Source organism: Cygnus olor, chromosome 2 (genome assembly GCF_009769625.2).
Source record: "Cygnus olor isolate bCygOlo1 chromosome 2, bCygOlo1.pri.v2, whole genome shotgun sequence".
NCBI lineage: Eukaryota > Metazoa > Chordata > Aves > Anseriformes > Anatidae > Cygnus > Cygnus olor.
Window position 1 is genome coordinate 72,352,339 of NC_049170.1, and position 12,632 is coordinate 72,364,970.

Below are 12,632 nucleotides of genomic sequence, written 5' to 3' on the forward strand. Positions count from 1 at the left end.
GGCCAAGGGCAGCTCTTGCAGGTATGTGGCCTGCCTGCTTCCACACAGCCAAACAGAAAACCTGAAATTGCATCTGCATCTGTACAGATTTTCCTGCAAAACACACACACACACACAAAATACCAAAAACTCACTGAGTGAAAATGCATATAAGGAGGAAGATCTGATGAGAGCAAAAATAGGTTACACACAAAGCGCTAACATGAATGTACAATTATGGTAAAGACCGAAAAAAAGTGTAAACATTTCCATCAGGTATCACCAGAAGGTAAAAAAATTAGACTCTGAAGCAGCCATAATTTTCTGTAATGGTGGGGTTTTCACAGCCCTCCTATAGCTGGAGTCTGACTGAACATACCTAAAAACCACAAGCTATTTCTGTACAACATACAGCTTCTATTGCTAATTTCAATAGTTGTGTGTTTTATAGCTTTAAGAGAATTCTTGTGTCATTTTACAATGTTCGTGGTGCCAGCAGGGCTGCTAGGCTCCAGCCCAGTTATGACTATGCTTCAGTTGTACAAATATATCTTATGAAAGGCACATGTGAAATATATGTAGTAGGCAGTCGAGATTACGTGCTACCAATAAGCCAAACACGATTTCCTGACTTACAGAAACAAACCCACAAAAACTTTCTTTTCTTTCTGAGCCAGCAAGGTAGTCCTGAGCCCCCTTGAATCATTTTCTGCTCAAAACAGATTGCCCTCTAATTAACATAAAAGCAACTGTTGACAAAACAATAAAAAAAAAAGTTGCTTAAAGAGACATAGTCACAGCTCAGAAACTGCTGAAAACACAGCAATTGCAGAAGCTGAAAGAGGCACAACTCCTTGGCACAAGCATTAAGTTTCTGAAGAACTCATGAGTGCCAGAGCCACGCCATCACTTCAGGGATGATGGCTTTGCCCCACCAGTCTAAAATACAGCTGTGCTGGTGTAAGCTACACCAATATTACAAGCCCAACATCACCCCATGCTTGTGCTGTCAGTAAAACACCTCTAACAAAAACTGGCAGACTTCAGAGATTGTCCTAAATTCGTAAGTTATGCTGTGTAATGTAGCCAGAGCTCCTTTATATCAATGCCACAATCCATTATCATCATCATATTTTCATTATAAAAGCAAAAACTTTGCAGCGTTGAGGCTGTTCTGTTGCAGGGGACAGCGAACCTCTCAATGCTTTCCATGAACAACCCTGCCCTGGGAAGTGTTAACCTTCCCAGTGCCACAGCACCAGAGGACCGAGGAGAAGCTTGCCTTGGGCGGCCTATCTAAACTGAGAGCTTCCAGGCTTGGCTGATACCACTGACAGCCCCTGAAATTACAGTCAAAACCTCAGAACGAATTCTTATCCCTTATCCTTCCCGCAGAGTGAGGTTCAACACCTGCTCCTTCAGGACATGCTGGGAGCCCTCCCCCTTAAAACAGGGTAGTGGGCAAATACATTCAGCTGTGGAGTGGAGGAATGGAAGGAAAACATCCTCAACTGGAGGTTCCAGCAGCACTGCTAAAAATAAAAGCACAGTGGACACACCAACAACAACCACACACAGCCACCGCTTTGTGCATGGGCACCTGCAAGCTCCTCCGGAGCTGAGGGCATCTCAGAGGTCGGGTCTGGGTAAGGCAACCTCCCTAAGTCCCCCCCAAGACTCAACTGCTCCACAACCTCAGTGGAGCCATCCTTGGAGGTGTTCAAGGCCAGGCTGGATGGGGCTTTGAGCAACCTGGTCTGATGGGAGGTGTCCCTGCCCATGGCAGGGGCTTGTAACTGGATGGGCTTTAAGGTCCCTCCCAACCCAAACCATTCTGTGATCCACACTCCTCCTGCAAGGAGGACAGTGACGGCAGCTTGGTGAAACACGATGCATGAGCAGGGCAGGGTGATTTTGCCCCGCATGAGAAGAGGATGGACCTGACTTCTCCATCCACTTCCCCTTCTACCCTGGCACGCACTGCCTGGGAACTTTGGATGCCAAAAAGACAGCTCAAACTTCCCCCTTGTGCCTTTTTTCTGCAAAATTCCTTGTGTATCTTCTCATCTGGTGATGATTTTCCTCCTTACCTCTTGCCACGCAACCCCTTTTAATGGGAATACATTTCCCACTGAAAACTGAAACCTGATTCAGCCACCTTTGGAGACAGCAACCTAGCCACTGGTCAAACACAGGAACTGTTTTTTCAGTCTGCTTTGGGTAACACGTCCAAATGGCTCTATTGCACACACCCCAATGATCCATAATAAGGATAAAAATATTAAAAATGTGGATTTCTACAGCTTTTAATAGTTTATATCTGAAGATATGACTATGTAAATACACAAAAGAGGTTAAGACTCCAACATTGGTCTTTCAAACACCAGAAGTTAGCACAGATCAATCAGCAGCCTGAGATGTTTTTAAATAGTCTCCAAAACCACTTCTCCTCCGTATTTAAAGTATAACTTCATAATTACTTTAATATCTTCCAGCAAAATTATTTTCATATCTTCCAGCAATGAAAGCATTTTGGGAGGTATGTTCCAGGGCTGACTCTTCTAGCCTAATTCTTTACTAAAAGCATTCTTTAAGTTTATTTTGTTTTCAACTGACAGAGTTAAAAAACTGGGATAGTGATGTAAATCAAGGCTCCTCTGCAGACAGATACAACAACTTGTCATCCTGTAAGAATAAAAGACAGATAAGAAATAGTAGAGGGAGGAAACTGGACAGCAAGATTCAAAAGTCAAAAAGCTGCTAAGTCGTGTATGACTGGTGTCAGCTGAGCAGCACGAGCTTGGAGGTGCCCCACAACTCAGTTAATGCAGCAAGTACCAACAAGAACACTTTCTCTGCAATGCACCCGTACATACACTCTAACCAGGTCTTACACAATTGTCTACTTTCATTCCAGTGAGAACCATAATATAGTATGAGCAGGTTACAATCAGCATCTGGCTATGAAAAAACATGGAGGAAAAAAGAGACGTGCAGATATTTTCCTGAAATGCCTTTTAGTTGTTTTTCTGCAAGAGCCAGACTTGAAGACACCCCTGCCTCCAACGTACTGAACAGGGGCACCTTGGTAACACTGAGCAACATCCCCCCTAAAGTGTCGAGTTAATTCTCTTTAAGCTAGCATACGCCCTTCTCACTTAGCAGCTTTTCTCCCAAAATGTAACGTTATCAGCAGATGTATGTCACTGTCAAGCAAGAGCAGGGCAGATCAGGCCTGATACCTGTCCCTTTCATCCAGTTTCCTCTTCCTTGCATGCACCAGAACCCATTTTAACGAGGACAATAATTCTCTCAGATAAGTCAGTAAATATTTTCATAAAGAGCAGCTGCAGGATGTCTGCCTCACACAAATTAAATTAGCCAGCTCACGTCTCGACCCAGCACCTTCAACACAAGTTTTTCTGTGGTAGCTGGGTTAGGCCCATTGCGTTTCTGCTATTGTGTATGTTATGTTCTCCATGAGCAATTTCCATATGCTCCAGTGCGAGAAGAGGAAAATATTTATACTTATGGGTGGGGCTCTGGATGCAGATTAAAGTCAAGGTGCTATATTTACTGATCTTTTAAAGTAATATCAACATGTTGAAAGGGAGCAAGAGTTCTTAAGAAAGATCAAAGTTTGCATGCAGCAACCACACATTACCATAAATATATGCTGAAATACTAACACAGACGGGCAAAATTTACTTGCTTTTTGCCTGAGGCAAGTAATTTTGGCTAATAGGGGAGTCAAAACCATTAACTCTCTTCTTCAGATTTATGTAGGGCATGCTACCATACTTTGTGTCAGAGTGAATGACTCCTTGGATTAATTTTGCAAGGCTCGGCTAATACTACCACATTGCTCATGGCTTGCAAGCTATTGAAAGACGAGGGCTACATCCTCTACAGAGAAAAAAATCCATTATTGCTTAACTCAGGCTTCTTGAAAGTTAATCCTGCATTTCTTCCTTCTTATTGCACTTGACAGAACTTTTGTTGTCTGACAAATGAAAAGCTAACAGGCGGCAAGGTGTACGAGCTCCTTTTATTTGACTAATTACTATTCTGGTAAACACAGCACTTTTATTTATTTTTATTTTTCTTGTGGGACCGTAAACAGCACAGAGAGCACGAGGCAGCTGTTTCACAACGGCAGGGGACAGTTTTGCAGCTTAATCACCGTACCGGCAAACAGATGCCTGGCCTGCACTTAACATTTGGACACTACAACTACTTCAGCAAGGGGTGTGATTAAAATAATCACACAGGAATAATCACTGGAGGTCACAATCGAGTTGCAAGCAACAAGCATGCAGAAGTAGCCGCACTAGTGGCGAACACCTTTTATTCGCAAGGCTGTGCTGGCGCTAGGCAGGCTGTAACGACTCATTAAAACATTGCTGTGCAAAATTCAGCTGGTTTAGCGCAGAAGAGGACCCAAGTTTCCACTTTCGTCGTTTGCCACGAGCAAGCTACAAAGCGTCTTTGGTGTGATCTCCTCGCCGGCCACAACGAAGCCGCGCGGACCCACGAGGCAAGCTCCAAGCTCCAGCTCCCTCCAAGTCCTCCTTCCCTGGCGTTTTCCGCCAGCACAGCTCTCCTGTCCCCGGCACCCCTTCCCGAGGAGCAGACCGCCCGAAAGGACGGCCCGCCGTGCCCAGGCACGGAGCCCCCTGCCCACCCCGCGGCACAGCCGGGACCCCACGGCCACCGCCCCGGGTATCCCCCCCGGCGCCGTCAGCGGGTCCCACAAAGCGACCCCACAGCAGGAGAGGAGGAGGAGGAGGAGGAGAGGAGGAAGAGCCCGGCGCCCCGCGCTCACCTCCGCCAAGAAGTTGTCCATGGCGGCCCCTCGGCCTGCCCGCGGGTGCGCAGCGCCGGGCCCCAGCCGCGCACCATGTGCCCCAGCCCGGCTCGGCCCGGCCCGGCCCCACCGAGCCGCCTCTGCCTCAGCCCCGGCCGCCGCGCCGCTCCATCGCGCCCCGGCCCGGCGGCAGCCCGCAGCCTTTGTCCGCCCGCCCCCTCGGCAGCGGGGGGGGAGGAGGGGGAGGAGGAGGAGGAGGAGGAGGAGGAGGAGGAGGAGGAGGAGGAAGCAGGCTCCCGCCGCACGCTCCTGCCCCGCTCCCGGCCCGGCTGGAGCAGAGGCGGAGCCGGGACCGGCCGCGCCCCCGTCCCCACCGCGAGGTGCTGGCTCCCGAGGAGTGTGCCCCCCGCCGCCCCCCTAAAACAGGGGGCCGTGCAGAAAGCCATCGTCGTCGAGCAGAAGTGGCTGGCACCGCTCGGTCGCCGTTGAGGAGCGTGTACCTGCGGGCTTCCCTCGGGGCAGGGCGCTCCTGGCGGAGCTTGCGGCCAGGGGGTGCACGGGGCTCGGCTCTGTGAGCTTTGTGCTCGCCTGCGTTCCTGCGGGGCAGATGCACGATGCTCGCGCGGTGGAAGCGTTTATTTGTGTTTACAGGAAGAACTGTGCGGAACAATAAGTTCCAACCGTGAAGAAAGTCAAGGCAGAGCTGCCTTTTGTTCTCGGGCAGGTCCTAGCACTGCTTTGGGAGCTGGAGCGTGTGAGTAGCGATACAGGAGACCTGGACATCAGAAGTAATCACGAGCCTGCGACTCATCTTTTTAAAGTGTCACAGCCGCCAACAAGCACTGCTAAAAAGTCGAGTTTAAAGGAACAGAGAGTACACCAGGGAAAAGATTCATCTTTGTTTCCCAAAGCCATGGGACACCCCGCAGCACCCCAGGCTGGGTCACACTTATTGCCAGTCACCCTCTTTTCTCTCCCCCTAAGTATACAGTGCGTGCCTTCCTACAGCTGCTCCAGACCTCGAGGTTTGCATAGGATTCCACATGAATTCGCCATCCACACAGTACCAACACTGAAGTTAGCCTAAGTAGTTGTTCCGCTGTAGATAATATAGTGTAAATCCCTATGTGGAAGCTCTGCAACTCTATTCCAAACTACCGCACTCCCAACATTACTCCAGGGGAGTAGTTTTTTTCCGTGATTGCTACACCAAAAAGCTTCCCCACTCAGACAAGTCCTAATTTGGGGAGGGCTGAGTCAGATCAGGAGTATTTATTTTGTTAAGTTACTTTGACTTCTCATTGAGTACTTTGTTTGACACCACGTTGTTGGAATGTAACGTGCATGTCTGACTACCGTGTTGCACGTACTAAGGTCTATAAAGAACAACAACACAGAAATTCCAGAGAATTTTGAATCTATCATCCAATAAGAGCAGCCTGTGTTTTTTTAAATGAGTATTGCAGTAAATTACAAGAAACCATTACCAATAGAATAGGACCAGATTTTTGCAGCCTAAAAATATATCACAGAAAGAATGAGTATTCTCTTGTGGCGTGAATGTATTACAAAATACTGTAAAACTCTTAAAATTTTTCTTATAACAAATGCGAAGAGGATTGAACAGGAAGGGTCTTGGAAGAGGGATTTGGGGAGTAGAAGGGAAGGGGACAAGCAGTTTACACTGTCACTTCACCAGGCTACTTCCTTTCTTATTCTTTGTATCCGTCCTGCTCACAGTTTGTAAACGCTAGCATCTGTGTTTCGTAGGAAAGGAAGGGGTTTTGAAACACAGCATTTCTTTTTCTAGTGCTGAAAATGACCCCAAACTGGTTTCTTACTCATTTTATGCAATTGTTTTGGAATTTGGAAAACCCCACAGATACGCTGTACAAAACTCCATACATCTATGAACATCTGGGGGTTTGGCCATTCCGCACTGCTCCAATTTTCATTTAATCGGTAGAAATTCCTTCACTGATTGTGTGCCTAAGGTAAATTACTTCCTTTTGAAGCTGCTCACATGCATTGGGGCTCAGTTTTCAGCCAGCGAGGACCGGGAAGGGACAGAGGGCTCAGCTCTACCGCGGTGGTGAGACACCTCCTTGCTGGCCGTGAAGGTCTCTCCACTTCACACTGGTGGTCAGTTGTGGGGTGGCTGCTCACCGGGCCCTAACCCCCAGTGTCCCCTTGGCTCCATGCAGTACAATTTCATCATTTGCTGGGCCAGCTTTACTCTCAGCCAGTCTACCAGCCTGGTGCAGTATTCCTCACTTAAATTCACTGTCCCACATGGATCAGCTTGCATCTTTGCTCAGCTTTTCTGACCATTTTTCTCTCTACTAATAGTTGCTGAAATCCCCATATTTGATCAAAACGTCCTACAAAAGACAGACATCTCCTTCTCTCATAGCTCTCACGCAATCCTAGCAGCTACAATTTTTGTAAGACCCTAAACTTTTAGAAGAGATTTCAACCACTCCTATCTCTATCAACTCGTGGAAATCTCCCATAACATGCAGCTCTCTTGGTTTCTGCTCTGGGGGCAAAACCAAAGTACTGACTGCAGCTCAGTTACCTATAAATCATAGGCTTCACCTGAGCCGTGTTTCTTCACAGGGAATTTCCACAAACCAAATTTGTAGGACCTTTTTAAAAAGATTTATTGTACCTGCATTTATTATAAAGTTCATAGACATAATTACGTCCCAGCAAGCCCTTAACTCATTCACTACTTCAAGCATGCTTGCTCAAATTCCAGACATCCATTTCTTACAGTAACTTTTCCCCCTGTTCTCATCTATGCTAGGTGCCATGGAATTTCAAGGGCTGGTGGCTCCCTGGGTCTGGGTGTGAGGAGCATGGGGTGTCCCTGGGTGGGCCAGGCAGGATCCACAGGCAGGGCCCCTCCTCCCAATGGCCCACCAGGAGCAGGGCACCGGGGACACCAGGGCAGCCCCAGCCCTGGGGACTGGGCACCTCCATGGGACCAGGTCAAGGCCAGGCCCGGCAAGTGGGCCCAGCTGGGCAGGGGCCATGGCCGAGCAGGGCTGGGCTGGGGGGAGCTGGAGCCTGGCCCTGCTGCAGCCTCAATGGGGCAAGGGCTGGCGGCCCTGGGGCTGCCATAGGGCCTGGGGATGGTGGCGCACTCGGGGCCATGACAGTAACTGTATATGCGACCAGATAGGTTGTTCTGTTGCAAGTCCAGCATCTTTATCGTGTCTTACAGTCCACGATGACCATTTCTGTGCATTTGACAAGTCCCGCTCCCTGTTCCATAAGCACTCATTCAGTTGCCCCAACCATAACACAAAGTCAGCTTCATACCAAAAAGCTTTTTAACCCCTTATAACCTTTTTTTTTTTTTTTTTTTTAGAAAGTCTGATGAATTTTCTTTGCATGCATGTGATGGTTTGTTCTTGCCTGGCATACCTTATTTTTACAGTTGCCATTTTTCCACAGTGTTATCACTGAAGTGAGCAGATATTAGCTTTTTCATGCCTGACAGGGTTATTGCACAAAAGCTTTCCCTCTGAATCACACTCTTGAGGAGCTTGCCTTTCCCTATGGGCTAGGCTGGAAGCAGGTTATCTACCTCACCCTGCAGCACTGCCCCCCTTCTGTGGGACATGCAGATTGTTTTCAGTCAAAGAATTAAATGGTGATTCAGTTAATTCAGTCTTGTTAATTAAAACAAGCCTAAATTAAAGTTTTCTTCTCACCAGAGAGAGGCAGTGCATTTCTTTGTTCCCAAGTCAAGGCCTCATTTCATCCAGTACTATCTCCAAAATGTGCTCTCAGATTTTTCCCCTTAGGGTCTTTGTTTGTGGCATACTCAGAGTGGCTTTGCATCTGATCTGTATTTCTGGTACGAATTCCTGTTTCTTTAAACTTATTCCAAAAAAGGACTTTAATTACTATTTACATTTATTCTCTGGGGCTGCTATTGCCCTCGTGAGCTGCAGTTGAGTTTCAGCTAACTCACTTATGGTGTACAATATGTTTGGCATTGACATTATCCAACAAAATCTCAAAGTTCAAGGGCAAGGTGTTATTGGAGAAGCCAATAGTTCTGTAGTGGCTGACAACGTACATGCAGGCAGCTAGCACAGAGCACGGTTTGCTACCCCACAGCTCTCAAAGGATACAGTGAAATAAAAAATTGCTCCAGCCAAAATTGTCATGATCTATGCAGAGCAAAAAAAACCAAAACCCTTGCATTCTTGTCCATCAGAACTCCTTCACAAACATGTGCTTAGGTTTTAAAGCCAGTCCCAGGCCCCGGTCCTGGTTTTCAAAACGATAAATAGCTTCTCTTCAAATGAATGCCCAACAACTGGATCAGAGAGCCTTCATCTTTTTTCTGCATCTTGTTTGTAGTAAGCCAGCTCTCTCCTTGCGCTGTTCCGGGAGCTAAGGATCTGCCTCACAGTTGTGAACTCCATTAGATGCCAGCTACTTTAGCATTAGGTCCTGTTATGCGTAACTACATCTTGCCAGGATGAGCCTAGCCCTTGAGTGTGACAAGCAATGGATCAAATCAATTATTCATGTTCACATATGAACTTTAGTTATTAACCTCTAGGAGTAATAAACAAATAAAAAGTGAAGAGCTGGCGGATTTTTGTAACAGCTTCATTTATAGCTACTGTAACAGTAAGAAATTTCAACATTTTCTTTTTGTGTAAACAAGCTTCCAACAGGAATGAAGAAAAAAAGCTGGGAGACATTTTCCTGGCTTCTTCAACCTCCCTCCCTCTTTTGGATCATAACAACTTCTTCCATCACTTTGACATCTTTACATCCTAATTCCCCTAGCTGTAGTTTCAGTGCAAGTACTTTGGGGGAGTTCTGGGTGAGAAAAAAAAAAAGCAACTGTGGAAATGTCCCACAACAATCACAGGCACCGTGGATGTGATACTTTCTGTGCTGCTGGGCTGTCCACATATCCAAAACTACAGCCTCATTCCCTGTTTGGGATACAGAAATCCAAAACTGTTTTCATGGAGCTGGATTTCCATATGACAACACATTTAACCCTGACAGCATGGGGTCTAGCAAAGGGCATTAAGTACATGTAATCCTCACAATGATTTTCTTTCTTTCTTTCTTTCTGTCCTTCTTTCTTTCTTTCTTTCTTTCTCTCTCTCTCTCTCTCTCTCTCTTTCTCTCTTTCTCTCTTTCTATACTTTTTTTTTTTAAATACAATTTATGACCATCTCTACCTGGGAGATTCTGAGTTTTACTTTCCACATAATGAAGTGGCTTCTGTTGCAAGACTTTAACATACAACTTCACAGAATCCAACCTTTTTTTTTTTTCCCAGTGGCATAGAGCCATGTCTTGGTTTAACAGGTGATAACACACACAGCAAGATAGACAGCTTTCTAGCTCCCCATATTTTCACCTGTTTCCTGAATTCTACTCAGTCCCCAGGTGTTGCCTTTTCAGAGCCTTCCTCTCACCTGCTTTTGATACTTAGCCTGCCACTTCACTCAGTCCTTCACCTGATGAGATGACCTGATTCCTTCTGGGCCCGTCAGGTAACATTACCACTCTTAGTGGCTAGCTATTCTCTGCATTCAGCTTCTGTCCCCCTTGGCTGTCTTAGCCTCATGGACCCTTCATCTCATTTAAGATCACAGCTGCATTTCTTCCTTACCAGCATCTCTTAACTCAACTTTTCTCTTATAATCTTTCTTGTAGCCTATTGATTTTACTACAACTCTGTGTATTGGCTTGGAAAACAGCTTTTACAGAAGATGCCAGCAGAGAAAGCTGTATTGTACAAGTGCATTGGTTTATCCCATAAAAAATATCTGATGGGAGAAAAACAGAGGAGTGACAGACAAAAGCTATCAAAACGGTTAGAATCATCTAAGGGATAAAGACGGTGGGAAAGCATAAGGAAAAGGATAAAAAGAAATAAAAGTTTTTCTTATCTCCTTCTGAATCAGCTTGTGAATATATTTCTTCCTTGCCTTCTCCCAGAAAGCCTCTTTAAAGCCGTGTTTTTAAAGGCAATTTATAATTCAAACCCCTCAGTCACAGCTTATGCACATGTTCATTTATCAAGTAGTTAGACCTGCATGAAATATTGACACCCGTCTGAAGGTTACCATCACCAGAGCAGAGCCCAGTGATGGGACATACGAGGGCACCTTCTGCTGTTTCAGTGCCACGCAAGCCAGGTTGCTTCAAAACACTTCCTACAGCAATTTAAACTAGATCATCCTCATTTCTACTGAGGCAAACAAGGAACACCTACACTTTCCTTGTCGCTGGCAGTATAATGAAAGGAAAAATCTTCAGTAAAAAGGCAGCAAACTACAGCAAGGGCCAATCATCTCTTACACCACTGCAGCTGTTCAGTCAGCAAATACAAATCAGAGGCTTCCTTTGCACTTGTGTTGTCAGGCTAGTTTAAACAATGTCCACGCTCTATCCCCACCATTTATCACTCCCTCAGCTGTAATACATGCAAAGGGTAAGGCTACCTTAGCACTGTAGCTCGGCACCAGGTCTCTCCCATTTCTCACGCTTTGGTTTGCACTGGGGAGCAGTCCCAGAGCATGCAAATAAGCTAAAAACTAAGCTCCAGAAACACTCTCACTGACTAAAGGGTGTTCAGGACATAGGGCTGGATTAGAGCTAGTCTGAAATGCAGCCTCCTGGAATGCATTTAAGATGGACAATGGGTTCTCAGCATGATGTTTCACTCTATGGATACGCTGCTATTCCTCAGCGTTATTTTCTTGTATAGTGTGGCTGTTGTGCCACCATGGGTCACTGCAGCAAATGGGATGGGGGAACTGATCCAAGCATTTTATTTTGGCTTGGGTTTGGTTTTTGACTTTCTTTTCTTAGAAGAGCCTTGACAGAAAACAAGGTTTGATTCTGACCAATTCCCTGAGCAGGTTCAGATAAATACCTCACAAACAAATTTTGTTGCAACAGGGGGACATATAAAGACAAGGGCACCCTGCATTGCTGTTAGCATTTATTCCTCATACCAGATCACAGCTTCAAAGAACCAGGAGGAACAGCCTTCATAGTCCCTTGTGCTTCAGGGAAAGTTTATGCCTTTCAAATATTTAGATATTATCAGCCTGCAGGATAATTAATACTGTCCATCAGCATTCTTGTGTTAGAACTTTCTTTCCATGCATCTGCCACAGTAAGTAAAATACTTCCCCTTGACCCTACATTCCTTCCTGCATTTGAAATCGAGAAATCACATTATAGCACAGTAGAAAACAATATTCATTTCAAAGCAGACAGAGTTTCCCACAAACCCTGAGAGTGCTTAAATGACAACCACACCGTCTTACTAAGACACACAGAATGCTGCAAATCTACACATCCTAGAGGAGGATGGTCTCATGAAGTGTGTTAAAAGCTGCATTTAATAATGCAAAAATGAAATTTCGTCATTGTATCATTTCATAAACACCTTTGTAACTTAAAAAACCTTACTTTTTTCCTGTCAAAACTTTTTTTTTTTTTTTTTGTAATTACATTGATGTGATACTTTCTATTTTGATAGTTTAAATTTTTGCCCAAATACATTAATTTTGCTCTAGTATCTTACTCATGAACAATTTTAGGAAGAGTTAGGTCTTGATGGAATTATAACTTTATAGGTTTTCTTATTTACTGGACACATTCAAGTGAATAAACCTGCAATTTCTTTAGTACAAACAAAAGCAAAATTCCTGGTCTACATCAGCTTGCTGTCCCAGAATAGAATCAAAGGCTGTTGAGATAGTTTGTGTCCCTACTTAGAAATAGGAAAGCCTTTGTTTTGTGTACACAGATACTATACACTTCAACTTGAGATGTTAGA

The 12,632-nt window shown here is 45.4% G+C and overlaps 1 long non-coding RNA gene across 1 annotated transcript; it reads right to left on the reverse strand.

The window, feature by feature from the left end:
• Positions 1–2,269: 2,269 nt before the first annotated feature.
• Positions 2,270–5,075, reverse strand: LOC121066588. Its single transcript, XR_005817850.1, has 2 exons — positions 4,805–5,075; positions 2,270–2,664 (listed from the first exon to the last, which is right to left on the reverse strand). It is a non-coding gene; the product is annotated as an uncharacterized LOC121066588 (long non-coding RNA).
• Positions 5,076–12,632: the final 7,557 nt, after the last annotated feature.